We start from the raw sequence: 24,484 nt of genomic DNA, 5'->3' as shown, positions 1-24,484 counted from the left end.
CTCTACGAATTGTGGTGATTGAAGAGTCAAAACAGCATGACACCCTCTACATGGGATCTGGAACCTTTATAATGAGAGCAAGCGATGGCGTGTCTCCTTCACCAATCAGATAGAAGAATCCTTACTGAGACACGCAGGGGGGAGTCTTAACATAGGTGAGCGGGTGGGAGTGAGTGCGGGTGTGGGGTTAAATGGGGAACTTCTGGGTTTTACCTGAGGCGGAACAAGGAGAGGGCAGCCAACCCGCTCCCAGGAGGCGAGTTAGCACTTTAATATTATAATGAGGCTGAACTACTTTGCAGGTTTTTCTGTGGCCGGCCGAGGTGAGGTGAAAACAGCTTCAGGGAGCACTCCTCGTGGGCCGGGAGGAGCAGGAGTGCTTTCTCCCGGCCACCAAGCTCCCCAAACATTAGTCCCCCACCATACAAACTCCCCCCACCCCCTCCCCCTCCCCCCCGGAATTGGACCGCCCTTGGGATCGGAACCCTTTGGAATCGGACCACCACCGCCCCCCCACCTAGAGTTGGGGATCAGGTATCGGACCCCCCTTGGGATCAGACCCCTTCTGGAGTCGGGGACCAGACCCACCTTGAAATTCGACCCAACCCCCCACCGCGGTCGGGGACCAGACCCACCTTGGGATTCGATCCCACCCCTCTGGGGTCAGGGATCAGACCTATCTGATTCTGCAACCTCCTCTAGAGTGCTCCCCGCCTGACTAGAAACTAAGCCTGTTAATCAGGCTGACTTCCAGGCGGAGAACCTGTAAATGACGTCAGATGCATGCTGTGGAGTTAAATCTCCACAGCATGTGGGGAAACCCAGACTGATGGGTTTCCCATGTGCTACCAGGCCTTCCCCCACCACACCCCCTCCCCGCCCCACCCCCACCGCTCCGAACGGCTGCAATGTCTAAGTCAGGAAGTGTAAGTTAGAATAGTTAATTCAATGTAAAATCATGTATAGAAAGCAAATTAAAGAGAGGGAACGAAAGATGTGATCAGCCATGATCTTATTGAATGGTGGAGCAGGCTCGAGGGGCCGTATGGTGTACTCCTGCTCCTATTTCTTATATTCTTAATTTCTTAAGAGAGAGAGATAAAAGAGACAGAAATAATTCATTTTTATTTTTTTAAATCTCCAACAATAATTAAAATCTGAAGGAATGAGACTCCACACTTGTAAAATTAAATTTTCATTGCCTGAGAGATTGTTTGGAAGTAGTTAAGACTTACCACGTCATTAAAAATGAACTTACACTGGAATGGACAAGCCCTAACTTTCTCTGTCATGTTTAGCAGTACCTACTGGATATGTACCACAACTTCACGCCCTTCGTGAATTTGAATGTCGAGTATCTCGGTGAGATATTGTTAGAGTGAAGCTTCTGGAAGATAGGGCAACTCGGTCAGCAACTTACTGATTCCCACGTTTAACTGCGCATGTGCAGATGCTGGAAGTTCCTGTCTGATTTACTCCCAATAACGATGAGCACTGATAGCCTCACTGTTATTCTTACCGTAAAATCCGGCCTATTACTTTTGAGTCTATGCAACTCACTAGCAAGGCCAGAGCTTTAAAACTACTGTCAGTGATGTTAAAATAAATAGTCTAATGCCTCAGTTAAAACAACAAACAGAAACATTGCCAACAGTAATGTCTAGCTTTGTATTTGGAGCAGTGCGTGTAGTTTTAGGCACTCTTCTGTGAACATTGTGGTGAATTCAGGGAAAATCAGGATTCCAGGACTTTAGGATAAAACATATGACACATGGGAGCTGACACTGTTTTTCCATTGGGATGGGGAAGATAGGATTAAAAGGAGGCAGACAATAAGAAGCATGAATAATATAGATTTAATCAAGTTATTTAATTTAGATTGATCGCACAAATTTAAAATTAACAAGCCTCAAGTGAGAATGGAGATTGGAAGAATAATTTGTTACAGAGCAGTGGATATATAGAATAAATTTCCATTGGCAACAGTTTATGTTTCGATTACCTCTACGAAGTAAGAATTAGATTCAATGGTGGTGAAATTGGTCTTGGACGAAGCACAGAATGGGAGATAGTGAATCGACAGCCCATTTTACAGAATGGGGGATAGTGAATCGACAGCCCATTTTACAGAATGGGAGATAGTGAATCGACAGCCCATTTTACAGAATGGGGGATAGTGAATCGACAGCCCATTTTAGAGAATGGGGGATAGTGAATCGACAGCCCATTTTACAGAATGGGGGATAGTGAATCGACAGCCCATTTTACAGAATGGGAGATAGTGAATCGACAGCCCATTTTAGAGAATGGGGGATAGTGAATCGACAGCCCATTTTAGAGAATGGGAGATAGTGAATCGACAGCCCATTTTAGAGAATGGGGGATAGTGAATCGACAGCCCATTTTAGAGAATGGGAGATAGTGAATCGACAGCCCATTTTAGAGAATGGGGGATAGTGAATCGACAGCCCATTTTAGAGAATGGGAGATAGTGAATCGACAGCCCATTTTAGAGAATGGGGAAGAGTGAATCGACAGCCCATTTTAGAGAATGGGGGATAGTGAATCGACAGCCCATTTTAGAGAATGGGGGATAGTGAATCGACAGCCCATTTTAGAGAATGGGGGACAGTGAATCGACAGCCCATTTTACATAATGGGGGATAGTGAATCGACAGCCCATTTTACAGAATGGGGGATAGTGAATCGACAGCCCATTTTACAGAATGGGGGATAGTGAATCGACAGCCCATTTTACAGAATGGGGGATAGTGAATCGACAGCCCATTTTACATAATGGGGGATAGTGAATCGACAGCCCATTTTACATAATGGGGGATAGTGAATCGACAGCCCATTTTAGAGAATGGGGGATAGTGAATCAACAGCCCATTTTAGAGAATGGGGGATAGTGAATCAACAGCCCATTTTACAGAATGGGGGATAGTGAATCAACAGCCCATTTTAGAGAATGGGAGATAGTGAATCGCCAGCCCATTTTACAGAATGGGGGATAGTGAATCGACAGCCCATTTTAGAGAATGGGGGATAGTGAATCGACAGCCCATTTTAGAGAATGGGGGATAGTGAATCGACAGCCCATTTTAGAGAATGGGGGATAGTGAATCGACAGCCCATTTTAGAGAATGGGGGATAGTGAATCGACAGCCCATTTTACAGAATGGGGGATAGTGAATCGACAGCCCATTTTACATAATGGGGGATAGTGAATCGACAGCCCATTTTACATAATGGGGGATAGTGAATCGACAGCCCATTTTACAGAATGGGGGATAGTGAATCAACAGCCCATTTTACAGAATGGGGGATAGTGAATCAACAGCCCATTTTAGAGAATGGGGGATAGTGAATCGACAGCCCATTTTACAGAATGGGGGATAGTGAATCGACAGCCCATTTTACATAATGGGGGATAGTGAATCGACAGCCCATTTTACATAATGGGGGATAGTGAATCGACAGCCCATTTTACAGAATGGGGGATAGTGAATCGACAGCCCATTTTACAGAATGGGGGATAGTGAATCGACAGCCCATTTTACAGAATGGGGGATAGTGAATCGACAGCCCATTTTACAGAATGGGGGATAGTGAATCGCCAGCCCATTTTACAGAATGGGGGATAGTGAATCAACAGCCCATTTTACAGAATGGGGGATAGTGAATCAACAGCCCATTTTAGAGAATGGGGGATAGTGAATCGACAGCCCATTTTACAGAATGGGGGATAGTGAATCGACAGCCCATTTTAGAGAATGGGGGATAGTGAATCAACAGCCCATTTTAGAGAATGGGGGATAGTGAATCGCCAGCCCATTTTAGAGAATGGGGGATAGTGAATCGACAGCCCATTTTACAGAATGGGGGATAGTGAATCAACAGCCCATTTTACAGAATGGGGGATAGTGAATCAACAGCCCATTTTAGAGAATGGGGGATAGTGAATCGCCAGCCCATTTTACAGAATGGGGGATAGTGAATCAACAGCCCATTTTAGAGAATGGGAGATAGTGAATCGCCAGCCCATTTTACAGAATGGGGGATAGTGAATCGACAGCCCATTTTAGAGAATGGGGGATAGTGAATCAACAGCCCATTTTAGAGAATGGGGGATAGTGAATCGACAGCCCATTTTACAGAATGGGGGATAGTGAATCGACAGCCCATTTTACAGAATGGGGGATAGTGAATCAACAGCCCATTTTAAAGCCCACATGATCTACTTTTCTATTGAAGTCAATGCCGATTTACTGTCACTCGTTTTGTGCAATCGCCCAAGATCAATTTTACCCCCAATAGCTGCTTAAAGATGGATAATGATAGAAATAGGTGATTAAACTCTCAATGGTTCTTATGTTGCTGAGGCTATGGGTGCATCTGTCCAATACAGCTGTCCAGAGTAGAATAGTTTTGCTTGTACGACTCACTAATATCTGTGGCTGAGATTTTGCTCACCTCGGCGGGTCCGGCCGGGCGATGTCGGTGACGGGTTGCGGCCCCGCTGCTGGCTCCATCCCGCTCTGGAAAATGAACTTACCTCAATGGGGTTTGTTAAGCCAGCCCAGCGTGTTTCCTGGCCCAATTAGAAGGAGCAGATCTGGTGACGTCATTTGATTATGCATCTTGAGCCAATTTCCTTAAAGGGACCGTGGCCAACTTTCTTTTGACATTTGTGCTGTCAATGTTCTACAGCATTGAAGTGCTACAAACACTGACAATCACTGCACAGAGGTGCAGGGCTGCACCCAGGCTCTCCCATGGCACAAACCTTTCAATGATCTCATTAGATCAGGAAACGTTAGTACAAAGCCACACTCATCTTCATCCTCCTGTGCCTCTCATCACATCCCCATCACTCTGCTTTCACTAACCTACATCCCTACTCACACCAATGTACCTTGCACCTCCACCCATCCCTCTCTCTCTACATTATCACATCCCCGCCTAACTAGCCACTCCTCACACTCACCCTCATCATAGTGCAATCATACCAACGAGCAACACACAAGAGTAGCTACTTGGGTGTTTTATCCAATGTTCTTGTAAAATTTCTGTTACTGTGCTGTCAAACATTGAAACCTTTATTTTCAACACTTTGTGTTCTTGGACAGATTTGTGTGCACCTTTGGAAGTGGCTTAGTGAGTTGCAGTGAATGGTGAGACTTAACTGTACCTCCAGCAATGGTGGTGAGTGTGAAAGGAATGGCTTGGTCATTGTAGGGATGCTTTATGGTGTTGGTGTGGGGTGGTGCCAACCTGGTGCATCATGTGGCAGCCAAGGTGTACAGCATCAAGTGAAGTAAATCTGGCCATGGTGAGGTCATCGCTGGCCTCCCAGGCAGCAATGTGGTCGGGTGCTGATGCCCTCTGCCCTGTGGAGCATCAGGTGATTGCGGAGAACATTGGTGTTGTTGTTGGTGCTGCTGGTGTGCCTGGTGCTGTTGGTGTTGGGGCTGATCATGGTCCGATTCTGAGGACCAAGGTGAGACAGTATAAAGGGCACCCATGTTGATGGAATAGATGGCAGGTGAAGTAGAGGTGACAATCATTCTGTCAATGATGAGAGAGTTCTTCCAATGAGGTGAGAGTGGATGGAGAGTGGAAAATAGAAAGCCTGCAGAATCTGCACTGGAAATGGACTGAGAAACAGCTTGTGGCTGAGGAAAGTGAAGATCTGTCAGGTGGGAGCTTTTACTGTACATTTGAAGCTGTCAAGGAATCAGCTGGAGCAGTGGCCACTGAACTCCCGCCTCAGGTTGACAGCCGTGGCCCCCGAGCATTGTTGTTCCCATGGTCATGCAGATAAAGTCAAAAGGTAAGTTAAAAAAGCCTGTTAGTGATCTGTCAACTAGATGCTAATGATTTTAATTGGGTTGCCTGCCACTGCCAGTTGGGTCTGCTCAGCGTTGACAGGCCCGACATTGGGAAAGGCACATTGCAGCAGGTTGACAGCGGGTTTCCATTTTCCCACCCGAGCCACCACCGATCCCGCCCGCTACCACCATAGAAAATTCAGCCCTAAGCGTTACACTTGATCAGTTTTGATGTTTGGGAGAAATTCCAGCAGTTTATTCTGTCAGTGATTTTGTCTGCAATTAATTTGAATTTGTTAACAGAATGAATTGGTTAAAAGTTCTGCAAAAGGGCTTATTTGCATTATTGTGGAAAGGATTGGTTTTGATGGCCAGGCGACCTTTTCTTCTTCTATATTTTTATATATTCTTACATTCTTATGCTTGGGGATGATAAATATTTCACTTTTTTCTTTCAGTGTCAACATCAAGCAGTTCTAAGTCAGGTATAGTATGGGTTCGATGTAGGAGGATGTCCATTCTTACCTGTCCTGATAATTTGCTTTAATCTCGACCACTACTACATCAGCAAGACATTTCCAGATTTTATAAAGAATGCATTTGTTGTTTTAGCCCACTAAGAATTGAACAAAAAACTGGAGATGCTGGAAATCTGAAACAAAAGAAGAAACTGCTGGAAACACTCAGTTGGTCAGTCAGCATCAGAGAACAGATGAGTTATGTTTCAGCTCTGGACCATCCATCACAACTGTGTTCTGATCAAAGGTCCACACCTGTGACTTGAACCCACCTCTTCACCTCACAGATGCTGACTGGCTGGCTGAGTGTATCCAGCATTTTCAGAAATTGAATTGAGATGACTTAATTCAATCCATTTGGGACCTTGATAGACATTATAATGAAGATATTTTTGTCCCATCATTATGAGTTGGATTTGGACCCCTAACCCAGAGGTGAAGGGAAATGACCAATCAGCCCACAAAATGACCTGTTATTTTTTTCCATATAAAGACAGGTCCTAACCCATTGCACTAATAAGTTCCTTTATGCTTTTCAAAGAAAATATTAAGGAATGTTTTTTGTAGATTATGTATTCAGACAATCTTTTTCAATGCACCAGTGAAATTAGATAATTAAAATAATTCTAATTGGTGATAAGTATTAAACCCTAGATTAATAGTATATTTATTATTAATAATGAATTATTCATCGTGTGTACAATACAAATTAATTTAGGTACTCTTAATATGAATTAGGGAATATTGAAATAAGTTGTAACTTCAATGCCCCCTATCTTCTTAGCCACATTCTAATAAATTCCTGACCATACTTTCTTACCTCAATTGATTACAACAGCTCTCTCCGTTATTGATTATTCCGACAGGTCCAACATCATCTTAGCTATCACGCACATTGGCTCCTCTCTCTAACATTCTAGACAGCAACTGCCCTATAAAATGTGCCTTTGGCCGCACTTAAGTTACAATTGTAGCGTTGGAGCAAAGCAGTTTCAGAGTCTCACTTCAGTCCCCGACTCTGGGCTGACACTATTTTCACGATAGCATGACCACTTCACACCATTACAGATGCTGTGTAAACACAATCAAATTGTCAAAAGAATTTTAAGGGGGACAATCTGTAAAAAAAATGTTTGATAAACTTATATTTACAAAACGAGAGAGAAGGGCCTGCAAAAATTGTTTTTTTTACCATATCACACTCAAATAATGCAATGACTTTTCAATGTAATTTACTTCTTTATAATGTGCATATTTGTGAACAAATGAAAGAAGATTTTCCAATCACTTTTCTTTCATGAAGATGGCATGCCTTTAAAACAAATAGCACAATCCCGTTATTCTGTTTTGGAATCCAAAGACTGGGTATGAAAACAGTCTTTGGAAGTGCTACAATCCTATCTGTTTATTTCAGTAGTCTAGAATCAATAAAGTGCAAGTATTTCTTAAACTTATATGTTTCCCATTTACTTCAGTACTGTTCAAATTGAGAGATTCCCTGTAACCTCCCCCGCAAAAATTATTGATATATGGTCTCGAACACAAACTAGTATCTTAGGGATTGTAGTACTAGCTGCTGGCAAAGCTAGACCTCATAAATGGAGAAAAATATCATAAATCAGGTTTTCATACCTGGATTAATAAGATGAGAACAAAATACTGATAGTACTGATACTGCAATATTTCCTTACAAACAAGCTTTTCAATGCACTGCTATTAAAGGCAAATTAAAATGTTAGGTAACAGCTGGGGTATTTTAGATCTTCACTGTACGAAGTTCATGTATCGTTTATATTGTTCTAGGGCACCACACCCTCTACTTTGTTCTCTTTCTCCTTGTTGAGTCTGTGTTTTCCCAATTGTAGTTATGCTGAATAACTGGACACAGACAACAGAATACTTAAACAGGTCTTTAGTAGTTGAGGGTCAGGGCTGAACTGAAATACAAACTGCTCCACTGTGTTTATATACCGGTGTGGTTACCACCGGTACTACAATATACAGGAGCCATCAGAAAGTAGTTCATCACCTTAAGGTAGTCTCTTAAGGTGGTACAGGTTACATACACTACAATTCCTCCCCTTTTAGCTTAACAGTGTACACCCCAATTTAAACATAACATGGATAACATATATACAACTTTCATACAAAACTGTTCAAAGATTCAGTCTCTGAGGAGGCCTCCTGATCCGGGCCGGATAACGCCTTTCAGGGGTCTCTGGTTCTTGTTGCTGAGGTGACTCATCCATTTGATCTCTTATGGATTGAACATCATCATGTACGTTCGAGTCTGAGGTAGATGCTACAGGCTCAATAACTTCTTCAACTGGTGTCTCTGCCGTAGACATGGGGTCGACCCTTGTTCTCGATTCCACAAGTTGGTCAGCATGACGTCGTATTACGTTCTCACCAACGTCTACCGTGTACATCAAGGGTCCCTGTCGGGCACGAATTGTTCCGGATTGCCATTTATCATTCCTATAGTCCCTGGCCAACACTGGTTGTCCTATTTCGAAACTCCGAGTGATCTTGTTATTTACGTGCTGGAATTGTTTGTTTTCGACTTCCCTACGCACATTGGGTTTTAACAAATCCAACCGGGACCGCAACCTCCTGTTAAAGAACATTATGGCAGGGCTTTGATTTGTCACTGCATGCGTGGCGTTCCGATATGCCATCAGGAAATTGTCCACCTTGTGTTGTAGTGGAATATGGTCTTCGCTCATGGCCTTTATCGCCTTTTTGAACGTTTGTACAAATCTCTCGGCCAACCCATTGGTAGCCGGATGATATGGGGCAGATGCATAGTGTTTCACCCCATTCTTCTTCATGAATTTCTGGAATTCTTCTGACACGAACTGTGGTCCGTTGTCTGAACATATTTGTTCCGGCAACCCATTCCTTGCAAATATGGTTCTTAGGACTGCGATCGTCTTTTCAGAGGTAGTGGTCGACATCTTAATCACTTCTGGCCATTTAGAATGTGCGTCTACCACTATCAAAAATATGGAATCCATGAATGGACCTGCAAAGTTGATATGCACACGTTGCCATGGGGTTGAAGGCCATTCCCACGGATGCAGCGGTGCAATTGGAGGTGCATTTTGAACTTTTTGGCACCCTGAGCAGCTTTTAGTCAGATCCTCTATTTGTTTGTCGATACCTGGCCACCACACATAAGCCCTAGCAAGGCCTTTCATCTTGACTCCCCCCAGATGACCTTCATGCAGTTCCTTCAGAACTCTCTCCCTTAATTTAGGAGGAATAATCACTCTTGTTCCATACATCAATGTTCCTTGACAGACGGACAGCTGCTCTCGTCTGGCTGAGAATGCAGGTAACAATGGTTCGCCATGTGTTGGCCATCCCTTCACTGTCAAATCGTAGACCCGAGACAGTGTCGGGTCATTTCTGGTCTCTCTCTCAATACTCGCATTGGTGACTGGTAAGCATTCGATGATGGTCGAGTGAAATATCTCGACAGGGTCAACTGCCGGTGCCTCTTCCGCTGTAGGTAGTGGCAGGCGCGACAGCCCATCAGCATTACCATGTTGCTTTGTACCTTTGAATTCGATCTCATATTGATGTGCCCCTAGGAAAAGGGACCATCTCTGACGCCTCTGCGCCGTCATAACTGGAACACCCTTCTTAGGGTTAAAAATGGAAACCAACGGTTGGTGATCTGTCAGCAGCGTAAACCTTTGGCCTTGCAGGTAATGGTTAAATTTCTTAACTCCCCACACGAGGCTGAGAGCCTCCCTATCTATCTGAGCATAGTTGCGCTCAGCGGAGGTCAATGATCTGGATGCGAACGCGACTGGCCTTTCCAAGCCATTTGGCAACTTATGTGAGAGCACTGCCCCGATACCATATGGAGAAGCATCACAAGCTAAATGAATAGGCAGCGTTGGGTTAAAGTGAGCCAACACTTCCTTAGAGGTGATCAGTGCCTTGCTTTTTCGAAAAGCCCGCTTACAGTCCTCGCTCCACTTCCATGGTACTCCCATTTGCAAAAGAGTGTTCAGCGGGTGTAACACCGTGGATAAATTGGGAAGAAACTTGTGGTAATAGTTAATCAACCCAAGGAACGACCTCAACTGGGATACATTTTCCGGAGCAGGAGCTTTCACAACAGCTTCGATCTTGTCAGGTGACTTATGAAGCCCCTCCTGGTCAATGACATGACCGCAGTACGAGATTCGCTTCTGAAAGAACTCACATTTCTGGTGATTAACTCTGAGTCCATATTCTTTCAATCTGGTGAGCACCTACTCCAAATTCGCGAGGTGTTCCTTATCATCATCTCCTGTAATCAGAATATCGTCCAGGTAGCATTGTGTGCCTGGAATTCCCTGTAATACCTGCTCCATGGCCCTTTGCCAAATCGCTGGAGCTGATGCCACTCCAAAAATCAGTCTATTATACCGATATAAGCCCTTATGTGTGTTGATCATGAGATACTGGCGTGACGCTTCATCAACTTCCATCTGTAAGTACGCCTGCGCCAGGTCTATCTTGGTGAAGTGTTTCCCGCCAGACAGCGAAGCGAAGATATCCTCAATCCGCGGAAGCGGATATTGCACCGTGTGAAGAACCGGATTAACAGTGATCTTGAAATCGCCACAGATGCGAACATTCCCAGGTTCCCCCGGCTTGTTGCTCAACGAACGCTTCATGACGGGAACAATGGGCGTGGCCCATTCGCTCCAGTCCACCTTTGACAGTACTCCTGAATGTTCTAGCCCTTCCAGCTCTGCTTCCACAGCAGGTCGTATTGCATAAGGTACCGGTCTGGCTTTAAAAAATTTTGGGTTTGCATGTTCTTCAACCTTGATGTTTGCCGTAATTCCTTTCAGTGTTCCCAGTCCCTGTTGGAACACCTCCTCAGCATCGTCCAATATTTTGGACAGTCGTTTAGGTTTGACGTCGTCCTCTTTACAGGAATCTACAGTTAGTGCTTGTAAGGAATGCCAGTCCATATTTATTCTCCGGATCCATTCCCGTCCAAGTAGTGGTGGACCTCCCTCAGGTAACACATACAAGTCCATTCCCTGACTTTCTTTACCATTGTAGACCACCTTTACCTTTATCTTTACGATGGGGTATACTCTTTGCCCCATGTATGTTTTCAATACAATCTCCGTATCCCTCAGGGGAATGTGTGAGAATAACCTTTTGTAATCTTGCTTATTCATGACCGTCAATGCCGATCCAGTGTCCAATTCCATCTTCACTTGGACTCCTGCTATCCGAAGCATGACCCAGATAGTTTGGTGGTCTGCTGTGTTACCCACATTATGTATTTTTAGACAACCCAGTTCCTTACTGCTGGAGTCTGAATCCGTCTTCTGTTCATCCGAACTGTTCTCTGTCACCTTGTGTACTTTTTTGTACTTCTCCTGCGGCGACTTTTTGTTGCTGGTCTTCTTTCCTGATCGGCATACTTTCGCTATGTGACCAAGTCTGCCACATTTCCTGCATTCTTTATCTTTGAACCAGCACTGGTTCTGATCATGCGTTGTCCTTCCGCAACGATAGCACTTTACTGCACCCAATGCCATTTCATTGGTGCTGAATTCCGATGGCCTTTGCTGCATTTCCGCAGTGCCTCGTGCTGCTGCCTCGTGCGATGCTGCAATGCTGAAAGCTTTGTCCAGCGTAAGATCCTTTTCCTCTAGCAGTCGCTTCTGGGTTCCTTCCTTTAGTAGCCCACACACGAACTTATCTCTCAGAGCGTCTGCTAGTCCTGTACCGAACTGACAGTACTTTGATAACTTGCGCAGTTCGATTAAGAATTCAGCGTTGCTTTCCTCTTTAAGCTGAATTCTTTTGTAAAATTTAAATCGTTCCGCTATCAGCAGCGGCGTGGGGTTTAAATCCTTTTGCAGGATAGCAACAATCTCCACGAAACTCTTTCCTACCGGTTTATCTGGTGTTACAAGGTGCCTTAATAACCCGTACGTCTTCGCACCCATCGAGTTTAATATGGTTAGTGCTTTCTTATCCGCCGGTACCTCATTCGCTGTACAGTAAACTTCAACACGTTCCACATAAGTGGCCCAATCTTCTACATCACTATCAAAAGCAGTGATGTTACCCGTTTTTGGCATCTTGTTGAGTTTCCTTAATTTTATTTATTTTCCAAAATGGCGGCTTCCCGCGCTTGGCGGCTTTTCCCACGCTTGTCTTCTTCCCCCGCCGACTAAAATGGCGATTACCGCGCTGTTGCCGTTCTCGCCTCCCAGCGGTGCTCTTTTTCCCCCGACGCTGCTGCTCTTGTTCCCCGCCGCTCCCGCGGCCCTCGTGGACATTAACGCTGTTCTGGCTGCTGCGCGTCTCTGCCCCGATTGCAGTCCGGCCCCTTACACCGGCTGCGGTCGTGTTCTCTGCCCTTTTCTTTGGTTTCCCTCCCCTTCTCCCACTGACAACTCGGCCGACTTTCTCTCCGTGTCGCTAGATCGGGCTTACCCGCCGCTGTCGTAGAAGGGATGATCACTGCCTGTTGCTGATGGTGGACTTCATGGCCAGCAAATCCAAACCGGGTTCTCGATGCCTCCCGTGCGATGCGGTGCTCAGCAGGATGATGAGGGCGGATGCCCCTTTTCGACGCCCGTTCTGAGGACGAAGCTTCCTTGGATGCAAAACTGCCGCTAGGTACGATCAGACTCGTCGCCACTGTTGAGTCTGTGTTTTCCCAATTGTAGTTATGCTGAATAACTGGACACAGACAACAGAATACTTAAACAGGTCTTTAGTAGTTGAGGGTCAGGGCTGAACTGAAATACAAACTGCTCCACAGTGTTTATATACCGGTGTGGTTACCACCGGTACTACAATATACAGGAGCCATCATAAAGTAGTTCATCACCTTAAGGTAGTCTCTTAAGGTGGTACAGGTTACATACACTACACTCCTCAACTCCCACGCATGTACAAACACATGTGAAAATCTTAGGAGCTTGTGTTTCAGACACAAATCACTCTTGCACAATCTTTGACTCAATTTTTTTTCTTTGCATCTGGAGAGATCAAAATAAACTCCTGCTGATATCAAAGTGACATGTGTGGTGCAGCTTTGAAAGACACCAGTAAGACTCTAATAACATGTACAACAAATAACTTTGAGTGAGCTTCCAAATTGTATCATGACAACATAGTAGTTTGGAATGTTCAGCGTGACTATGATCAATGCCCTGTCTGTATATTTTGCATACAGTTCTCAAATGCTCCAAATGCCACTGACAAGGAAGCCCCGTTTATCCTTGCAGTCATTAATTCAACAAAGGATGCTAAATCCCATTTTACTGCAAACTAATCTTATTCTTTCCACAACTTATGAACATTTTTCCTCATTCACTCTGGAAAACTAGCTGACAGAAAAACACTTATTTCTTGAACCACTCTTCTGACAGCAACCTATCCAGTGACCAGGAAATGGGATAAAATGCTGGTGTCTAACTATCCCATTGTGCTTCATTGCTAAGTATTTTTGTCCATCTTAGAGGGAAGAGTTAATTGATTGAACCAAGATATCTATGTTACACAAGCAAAGACATCACACAAATATTGGGCTGTAATCAAAATCATGAGAGCATTAGAACAAGCTCTGGGGCCAAACATCTCTTGGGTAACTCAGGAAAGATCAGATTAAGAAGGTAATTGATTGCTGAAATGAAAATTAATTAGGCTCAATTCCAGTTTGTTTTGTTTCCTCAGCTTTTTAATTGCTCTCCACTACCCTAAAGTTCCCAACGGATTACACAACTGCTCCTCAAAAGTCACCAAGTTCCAAGCCTCCATTTAAGTCATTCTGAAGCAGTCATAAGAACATAAGAACATAAGAAATAGGAGCAGGAGTAGGCCAATCGGCCCCTCGAGCCTGCTCCGCCATTCAATAAGATAATGGCTGATCTGATCCTAACCACCAATCCACTATCACAGAACCATCTCCTGAATCTAACAGAATTAGACACACGAAATAGGAGCAGGATCAGGCTACACGGCCCCTGGGCCCGCTCCGCTACCCACAGGGCCATGACCGATCCGAACCTAGACTCATGTCCAAATTCCTGCCCGCTCCCCGTAACCCTTAATTCCCTTTACTTCTAGGAAACTGTCTATTTCTGTTTTAAATTTATGTAATGATGTAGCTTCTACAGCTTTTTGGGGCAGCATATTCCATGGACCTACCACCCTCTGAGTGAAGTAGTACCTCCTCATCTCAGTTTTGAAAGAGCAGCCCCTTATTCTAAGACTATGCCCCCTAGTTCTAGTTTCACCCATCATCGGGAACATCCTCCCCGCATCCACCCGATCCAACCCCTTCACAATCTTATATGTTTCAATAAGATCGCCTCTCATTCTTCTGAACTCCAATGAGTAGAGTCCCAATCTACTCAACCTCTCCTCATATGTCCATCCCCTCATCCCCGGGATTAACCGAGTGAACCTTCTTTGTACTGACTCGAGAGCAAGTATGTCCTTAAGTATGGACACCAAAACTGTACACAGTATTCCAGGTGCGGTCTCACCAATACCTTGTACAACTGAAGCAATACCTCCCTATTTTTATATTCTATCCCCCTCGCAATGAAAGCCAACATTCCATTGGCCTTCTTAATCACTTGCTGCACCTGCATACTAACCTTTTGAGTTTCGTGCACCAGGACCCCCAGATCCCTTTGTACTTCAGTACTTTCCAGTTTCTTGCCATTAAGATAATAGCTTGCTCTACGATTTTTCCTGCCAAAGTGCTAACCTCACACTTTCCAGTATTGTATTCCATCTGCCAAATCTCTGCCCACTTACTTAGCCTGTCGATGTCCCCTTGCAGGTTTTTTATGTCCTCCTCACTCACTACTTTCCCTCCCATCTTAGTATCATCTGCAAACTTTGATATGTTACACTCGGTCCCCTCCTCCAAATCGTTAATATAGATTGTAAAGAGTTGGGGACCCAGCACTGACACCTGCGGAACACCACTAGTTACTGATTGCCAGCCTGAGAATGAACCATTTATCCCAACTCTCTGCCTTCTGTTAGATAGCCAATCCTCTATCCATGCCAGAATATTACCCCCAATCCCGTGATTTTTTATCTTAAGCAATAATCTTTTGTGTGGCACCTTGTCAAATGCCTTTTGGAAGTCTAAATACACTACGTCCACTGGTTCCCCTTTATCCACCCTGTACGTTACTTCCTCGAAGAACTCCAGCAAATTTGTCAAACATGACTTCCCCTTCATAAAACCATGCAGACTTTGTCCTATTAAATTATGATTATCCAAATGTCCTGTTACTGTCTCCTTAATAATGGACTCCAAAATTTTACCTACCACAGATGTTAGACTAACCGGTCTATAGTTTCCAGCCTTCTGTCTACTGCCCTTTTTAAATAAGGGTGTTACATTAGCAGTTTTCCAGTCTGCCGGGACCTTTGCTGAGTCCAGGGAGTTTTGGAAAATTATTACCAATGCATCCACAATCCCTACCAATAAAGGGTTAGGGTTAGGGTTGAGCTGGTTCAAACTCTGATATTCCCTCTGTCATTCAGGGAATGTCTGGGTTTCAATCTGGCGCTTTTCCAATTGCTGCAACCTGAGATCAGGAACTCTGTGAATAACCACATGACTGAACATTCAATCCAGCCGATCTATAATCTAACTTAGCATTACAAGTGATGTGTTAACCTATGTACGTATCTACTTTTCATCCCATTTTAAGATATTTCCTCTCTCTCCTTCTTTAGCCCAGGGCAGGAAGGTTCCCATGGTCTGCCATTGCTGCACTTGATCCAACCGAACACCTCCAAGCAGGTGAAGCTGACCAGCTCACCCAAAAAACATCAAAAGCTTGTTATCTGGGGAGTTGCAGGCCTTTTTGATATTTGAGCCACACTATAATCTACTTTTTTTAAATAGCGCACTACTGGAAAAAAAAACTTCTGGGTTTCAAGCTGTGATATGAAGTAAACTTCTACTGATATGCTCCAAAATCATAACTGCATAGATTGATTCTCTTTTTTATATTTTTTTCTTTTTAGAGAAAGAAAGAATTTGCATTTTTATACCTTTCACATCCTCAGGACATCCCAAAGTGCTTTGTAGTTATTATTGTCATGTATGCAAATGTGGCAGCCAATTTTCACACAGCAAGGTCCAACAAAAAACAATGAGATAAAATGTTTTGATGGTGTTGATTTAAGAATAAATGTTGGGCAGAACACTAGAAATCCCAGTTCTTCTTTGAATACTGCCATGGAATCATTTACATCCATTTGTACTAATCAAGATGAGGGGTGTTCGTGCTAGGGAATGGCATTGCAGACATCCGGTGTACTATCAAGCACTCTTAGGTTAATTACAGCACAGCTAGCTGCAGAGTAAATCTTCCTCTATTCTGCCTCAACAATGTGCCTTAGCCACAATCTGAGAAGAGCATAGTCCACTGCACCAGTAGGGCATTTTTCCCCACTTTCCACACAGACCATCCTTAGGCCTGGAAATAGGGGCAGCATTGTGTTGTGAGCCCATGCCCATGAAGAAATGGATTGAGACTACCCAGACTCATTTCACATTCCCCTACTTAAATATTTGCTGGTTTTGGAAAACAAAAATTGTCATGTTATTTACATTATGCTTCAATATTTAGAGGTTATAAAATAGGTATGAGGGTATGGATTAATTGGATAAATTTAACATTCCAGTTTGAGCTCTCTTTTGAGAGAAAAAATTAGTTTCACCAGCACATGGTTTACACCCGAAATTCTCAAAACAGAGACCACCATTCTCAGACCATGGATTGTGGGTAGATGATGACTGAAGGCCGGGCACTGAAATTAAAAAGGGCCTGCTCTCACACCTCCTAGTGGATGGTTTCAAACTGCGTAGTCAAGGGGCTGGAGCAGCAGTTTGGCCACCCACTCAGCAAGGGAATGCTGCTTGATCTCAAAAGGCTCGTAGGAGGAGGGAAATTAAAAAAAATTAAAAGCACTAACGGAAAGATACAAATTCTATAAAAGGTCACATGACATTTAGGCCCATTAAAATTTAGCAGAGGCTCAACAGAAGCTCTAAGTAACACAGCCTTAAATGATTATATAGTTGCACTTTGTTACTAAAAGTATATTTTAAAAGTTTGAACTGTTCTGTAGTTAGATTATACACAGTTTCAGCTTTCCAGTCCCATAATATAATGCAGTTAGTCTCCAAATAAGAATGTTACCAAGTTTAAAAGTCTCTAATGGATTCCCAGAGGGAGATTATTTGAAGGCATGCATTTAAGATTAGAAATCTTTGAGCACATTATTAACATTCCTGTGATTTGAAGTACCATCATCTTTCTTTATCATCTTGTAGAGTCATTATCCTCTGATTATATATGTCTACCATGAACTATAAATATATGCATTAAATGCTGTTAAAAAGAATGAATTAATTACCCATGATGAGGAAATATGCTTTCATAAACCCTTGAAATTGTCAGCGGAGATGCAGTAATGAAGGCAAATGAACCACCGAGTTACTTTACCAGAGGGAGAGACTACAGATCAAAAAGGATTAATATTGTTACTATATAAGCTTTTGGCCAAATGCCGGTTGCAATATTGTACAGGAAACTTTCGATTAACCGGCCCCTAAATAATCGGAAATGTCGGTTAACCGGCAAAATTCAGGAGTAGGTTCAGGTAACTTTTATTACTTTTTTTACTCCATTTGTTGCTGTGCAAGGGCGTAGCTGCAGCTGTTGCTAAGCTACAGAGACGCTTGCAACTTGTGCCGATTGTTCTGAAGCTGTGGGTTTGTTGCTTTATACGGAGCTCCGTATCTTTTACTATAGCATTCGGTTATCCGGAATTTTTGGTGAACCGGCACCACGTCGGTCCCGTCCGTGCCGGATAAAAGAAAGTTTCCTGTATATAAATCTGGTCAAGTAATCATAGGAAGGGTATTATTGCCCTGAGAGGCAGGCAATAAAAATGATTCTGCGGTTTAAGTTGTGAGGAAAGGTTAGGGAAGCTGGGCTTGTTTCCTTTAGAAAATAGATTATATGATCTAATTGAAGTCTTCAAAACTGTGAACGGATTGACAAGTTGATGATGAAGGATTGAAATACAACAGGGGCCTTTAAATGAAATCCACGGTCTGCCTCTGGGCCAGTTAGTCAACTTTTGCACCACCCATGAAGTGACTTTGCTTCTAACAGGTCAATCATCTGACTGTCGAATCATCTAAAACCATCATTGATCACTCGCGCTCATGACCAGAAATGAGCCATGGTTGATCTAGATGATTCACCAGGCAGAATTCAAACAGCACCTCATCACTCCTATCAAGGCTAGGCCAGAATTTTCCCATTGCCAAGTGTGCCGGTTTGGGGGCAGGTCAGCAGTAAAAATCACCAAAATTGCCAGCGTGTCAGGAAACCCGCCGGCTTCTGCATTTAACTCGGGCGAGTTTCCCAGAGCGCCATGGACCTGATCAGCTGAGGCAGGCAACCTCATTCAAGTCATTAAATGCTTGTTGAGAGACCCTTAAGAGGGATTTTAACATAAGCTTTTGGCTTTAACTTCAGGAGCACGGGTATCACACACCTCGGGAATCTCACCTGTGAAGGGGCGGCGGAAGCTCAGTGGCCATTGTGCGAGGGCATTAATTGAGAGTTGGGTTTGGCCTAGAAATTCAGTTTGCACAGTTTTGGGGCGCGAAAGTCGGGCGTTCGGTAAATTTAGCGCCCGCCGGAAACTGCAGGCAACCGCGTCGAAATTCAGTGGATTTGGCCAAGAGTTTTGGCGAGCGCTGAAACCGGCGTTGCAATGCTCGGTTCCAGCGCTAAACCAGGCGCAGCGCAGGTGCGGTCATGTGTTGCTTGACAGCAGACACCCTGACGCCGGCCTGCTCTTAAAGGGGGAAGGGTCAACTTTGACTGCTGCCACGCCCTGCACACTGGAGCCCTGCTGCTAGGCCTCAACAGTGCTGGTGGGACAAAATAGCGCCAGGACAGATGGAGATGGCCCGTGAAAGAGCCCAGCGCTTCTCAGACCATGCACTGAGGGTGCTGATTGATGCTGTCCAGGAGAGAAGACCCATCTTGTGCCCGGACAATGGCAGAAAGGCTCCCAGGAGAGAGTTCAGGAAAGCCTGGAGGAGCATCGCACGGAGGGTCTCCTCAAACTCAGATGTGCCCAGGACTGCGGACCAGTGCCGCAAAAAGTTCAATGACCTCTGTCGGCTGGTGAAGGTGAGTACCCTTTCCACTGTCCTCCTCATCCTTGCATGTGAGCCTCACACTATGGGCAAAGGGACCTCAAAGGCATAATGGGCAGCCCTCCTCACGCAGCAATGCCACTGGCATGATCATCAACAGCACTTTCTGCACTGACCACACTGGCCAGGCTATTCCACCATGGGAGGCAGTACACACAGCAACAGGGCACCACACTGTACTTAGAGTCCGTCCTTTCTCTTGCAGGCCAAGCTGGCAAGAAATGCGCGCAGCCGGGTGGAGACCGGTGGTGGACGGCCCCACTACCAGGCTCTAAGTGCTCTGGAGGAGAGCGTCGCTGGACTCCTGCGTCCCTGGGTGACTGGCCCTGTAGCCATCGGGGATGCGGACCCTGTGCTGGGAGCCACTGGTAAGGAGATGACCGCTTGCAGCTCTCTCGTTGCCCTAGTGCTTCCGATCTAAATCCTTTTCCACTGACGGACAAATGCGCATAATGCCACCGCTCAGGCGTCCCTCGCTGACGCCCTGTCCTCACTTTAAAGCTACTCTTGTGCCTTCCTGCTTTCAGCTGCTGAGGAGGAGGTGGTCCCTGAGGCGCCGGGTGCCAGGCCCTTGGAGGAGGAGGACGTCCAGGACGAGGAGGAAGCCGGCCCATCGGGCGAGCCCTCAGCCGTGCCAGGGGATGGCAATGAAGGGGGGACGTCTGGCATGCAGGAGAGCCAGGGGGAGGTGTTGCAGGGGAGGGCAGATCCTGCTTGCAGTGGGGTCCAGGCAGGCGGCAGGGGTCGGCCAGCTCGGCCGGCTTCTCCCCAGCTGCAGAGTCCTCTCTCCAGTCCGGAGAGTGGCCTCGGCCAGGAGGTGCGCCTCCTGCAAGAGATCTCGGTGGCGTCTGACCGGCGCCACCATGAGTTCATGGGGGTTGTGCAGCAGATGCCGCACGCCATCGAGTCCCTGGCTCAGAGTGTGGCAGCATTCGGGCAATCACAGGCCAGGGGGGTGGAGCAACTGGCCGCAGCGCACGCCAGGGGGGTCGAACTACTCGCGGCACTGCAGGAGGAGAGTCGCCAGAGAGGTGGTTCCTTCGACACACTGTCACAGCAGCTGGAGGCACATACCCGGGCAGTGCGGTCACTGACTTCTGCCACACTCGCTTTGACGCAGAGGCGTCGCACCCGCACCCGCCGCCCTGCTGCAACACAGCGGGCTGGCCTCCAGCACATAGCTGCGCCAGCTGAACTGCCAGGCCGGACAACTGCCACTGTGTCTGCTGAGCCTCGCGCGCCTGGCAGCAGCCAGCTTGCCCCCCTTGGAGCATCCGACACTGCCACTCCCCCAGCCAGGGTGCGAGGAGCTGCTGCTGCCACTGATGCTGGCCAGCCACAGCCGAACCAGTCAGCAGCCGGCCCCTCCCGGGACGTGCGTCGTGTTGGCCGACCCCCAAGGGCATCTGTCGCAACGCATGGGGGCCCTCATGAGCCTTCCCCCAGCCTTGAGGCCGCCACAGGGCCCACGTTGAGGCAGAGCAGCAGGCCGGGCAGGGGCCGGGGAAGGCTCTCTAAGGACTCGCCCTCTCGGCACAGCCGCTAGAGTGTGGTCTCTGCGGCATTGTATATATGGGGGGGATTGTGTTTTGGGGGCTGATTTTTGTGGATGGCCGAAATTGAAGGCATTTTTTGTTTTTATGGGGGTCTTTCTGTTGGTGAGGGGGGCCCTTTTTTTGTTACGGCCAATGTTGAAGGCCATGTGGATGGCCAACTTTTGTTAGTCCTCCCCAGGTTGGGGGAGTGACATATGTTTGTGACTGTTTTTTGGGTGTGTTCTGTGTTTTTGAGTTTCATGTGGGAAGGGGCCTCAGTTTGTTAAATAAAGGTTTTTATTTATTCAGCTTGTCCAGGTGTCATGTTTCAAGTGTTTGCTGCGTTAACCGGCTGACGGCTTCCGGAGCGGCTGCCTTCAGGTGCGCTCATTCCCACAGGCCATTCCCTCACAGCGGGCCTAGAAGTGTCGAGCAATAAGCCCCTGGCGTACGGCCCTTGGGCCTTCTGGCCCCCTCCTGGCCTGCTCCTCCTCCTCCTCCCCCTCCTCCTCCTGATGGTCCTCCTGCTCGTCCTCCTCAGGTGGTGGTGCAATGTCAGGTGGCAGTGCCTGCGTCCGGCGGATAGCCAGGTTGTGCAGCATGCAGCACACGACGACGAACTGGGACACTTTATCCGGCGAATACTGTAGAGAGCCGCCGGAGCGATCCAGGCAGCGGAAGCGTTGCTTGAGGACGCCTATGGTTTGCTCTATGACGTTCCTTGTTGCTTGATGGCTTTCGTTGTATGAGTCCTCCGCTGGGGTCCTGGGCGCGTGGAGCGGGGTCATGAGCCATGTGCACAAAGGGTAGCCCTTGTCCCCGATAAGCCATCCCCTTGGTGGAGGCTGTGCCTGGAACATGTCAGCCACAGTAGTCTGGCGCAGGATAAAAGCATCGTGGCTGCTTCCTGGGAAGCGGGCATTTACAGCTAGGATGCGCTGCCTGTGGTCACACACCAGCTGCACATTGAGGGAATGGTAGCCCTTGCGGTTGCGGTAAACCTCGGGATTGTCTATAGGTGCCCGCATAGCCACATGCGTGCAGTCAATGGCACCCTGCACCATGGGGAAGCCCGCGATCCTGCCAAATCCCACTGCACGCTGCTGCTGCCTCTGTTGGGTCATGGGGAAGGAGATGAACTGGTGTCTCCTCGCGAACAGTGCATCGGTGACCTGCCGGATGCAGCGATGTGCGGCGAACTGGGAGATGTTCACGATGTCCCCAGCAGCGGCTTGGAACGAGCCGCTTGCATAAAAGCTGAGAGCCACCGTGACCTTCACTTCCACCGAGAGAGACGTCCTGGACATGAGCTGTGGCTGCAAATCTGCGTGAAGCAGCTGGCAGATCTCTCCAACCACCTCCCTTCTGAAGCGCAGCCTCTTTACACAAAGTGCCGCAGACATGGTGACATAGGACACCTGCTGCCGGTATTGCCTGGGTGCGTAAGGCCTACGTTGGCGACGCCTGATGGCCCTTCTGTGTCTACGCATGGCTGCCCGTCTCTCACAGCGTCTGCGAGCCCTCCGCACATAATGCTGCAACTCAATGTTGGCCCCCCATGCAGCCCCCATAATCAAGGTCGCAACAGTGAAATCAGCAAGAGTCAAATGTCAAAGCACTGGCCAGAAGCCAAAAAGACCTCTCCAATCTTGTCCCGAATCTGGAATCTCTGTCCCTTGGTCTCTGTGTAGAAATCCAAAGCAGTGAAGTCATTGCAGCAAAATGGCTGGGCTTTATAGGTCAGTGGAGGTGCCCTTTAATTTGCGCTGCCCGAGGCCCACAGGGCCTCTGCAACGTTCCATTTTACAATTCCTAATAGCGCCACGCCCACATTGGGCGGGCGCCACTCAATTTCCGGTTTGGGGCGCTAAAACAGCGTTGCGCGAGGATATGACGTCATAAGCTGCGCGCGTACCCGAGCGGGCGCTAACACTTTGCGCTGGTGCTAAATCTCAAATGAATTTGGGCGTCGGCGCAGATCGGTCTGCATTCCGGCGCTAAGGCTTTATCGATGGAAATATAGCCCTTTTTTGGCGTTAGCGCCTGGCGCAGCCAACTGAATTTCTCGGCCAAATACTCCAACATTAAACCTGATTACTTGGCTAATGGAAACGCTCTTGTTGACTCCATTTTTTGCAGAGATTTCGCTGTCAGCAGTTTGCAGGTCATTACTGCAACCTCAGAAGCCACTCTCACCACATTGCTAGTCACTATCACAACATTGAAGTATTGGGCCTCTCATCTCCACTTTACCTACCATCAATTACATCAGCATGGGTGCCGCTTATGCTTTCTCACCTTGGACCTCAGCATCAGACCAAGATGAGCCTCAGCACCAACAACACCAGCCACACCAGCAGCAGCAGCAGCAACAACACCAGCAGCCTTCTCCTCAACGTCCTGATGTCCCACAGGAGAGAGGGGGGCACCACAGGGCTGCAGCGCGCTGGAGGCGATACCCCCAACACAGGGTATACAGGCAGAGGACAAGCTTCCTGGACATAACTGAGCAGCAGTGCTTCAGGAGGCTCAGGCTATCATGCCAGATTGTTGTGGGCTCTCTTCTCCTGCAAGTAGGGAAAGAAGAGAACTTTGGGTGAGAGTGATCGAATGAGTGTAAGGAATGAATGGGCTACATCTGTAGATGGTGACTATGAGGGAGTGGCATGACATTGACAAATGGCCTCCTTCTGTATGTCACTTGCTATTATGCATTAGAATGAGGGTGACTGTCAGGGGTGGTTAGTCAGATGGGGATGTGAGTATGTACTTAGACAGAGAAGGATGGTGAAACCTGCAAGGTAAGTTGGTGTGGGGAATGATGTGCAGGAGTAGGCTTGGGAAAACAGAGTGATGGGGATGTGCTGACATGCACATCAGGATGAAGGTGAGTGTGGCATTGCACTCAGCTTTCCTGACCTCAGGAGATCATTGAATCTTTTCCTGCACTGGATCCACATCCTCCTGACAACATCCCTGTGATCTCCAACCATGCCCTTTTGGTGTCTTTGGGTGGTCTATGATATACCTATCAATTCGTCCAATGAAAAGCGACGAGTTAAGAAAGTAACTATAGGTTTTTATTGACGAAATAACAGAGCCCACCCTCGTGGGTGATCGGATCCAAGAAGGAGGAATACCAGCCAGTCGACCACCTTTATACCCGGGCAGGTAGGTGGAGCCATGGGCAGAGTCGGCAGTGGTCAGCCCAGGTATAGCAGCGTGACAAGAGGCGACCTCGTACAGTGATACAACAATGTGAACAGTGATAACTATAGAGAAACGATTTAACAGTGATAACTATAGTGTAACGATAGTAAACGGTAAAAGTGG

The sequence above is a fragment of the Somniosus microcephalus genome, chromosome 8 (genome assembly GCF_052327205.1).
Source record: "Somniosus microcephalus isolate GS21.2 chromosome 8, FLI_Smic_1.0, whole genome shotgun sequence".
In the NCBI taxonomy this organism is placed as follows: domain Eukaryota; kingdom Metazoa; phylum Chordata; class Chondrichthyes; order Squaliformes; family Somniosidae; genus Somniosus; species Somniosus microcephalus.
The sequence above is the reverse complement of the archived record's forward strand: the minus strand, read 5'-3'. Positions refer to the sequence as shown.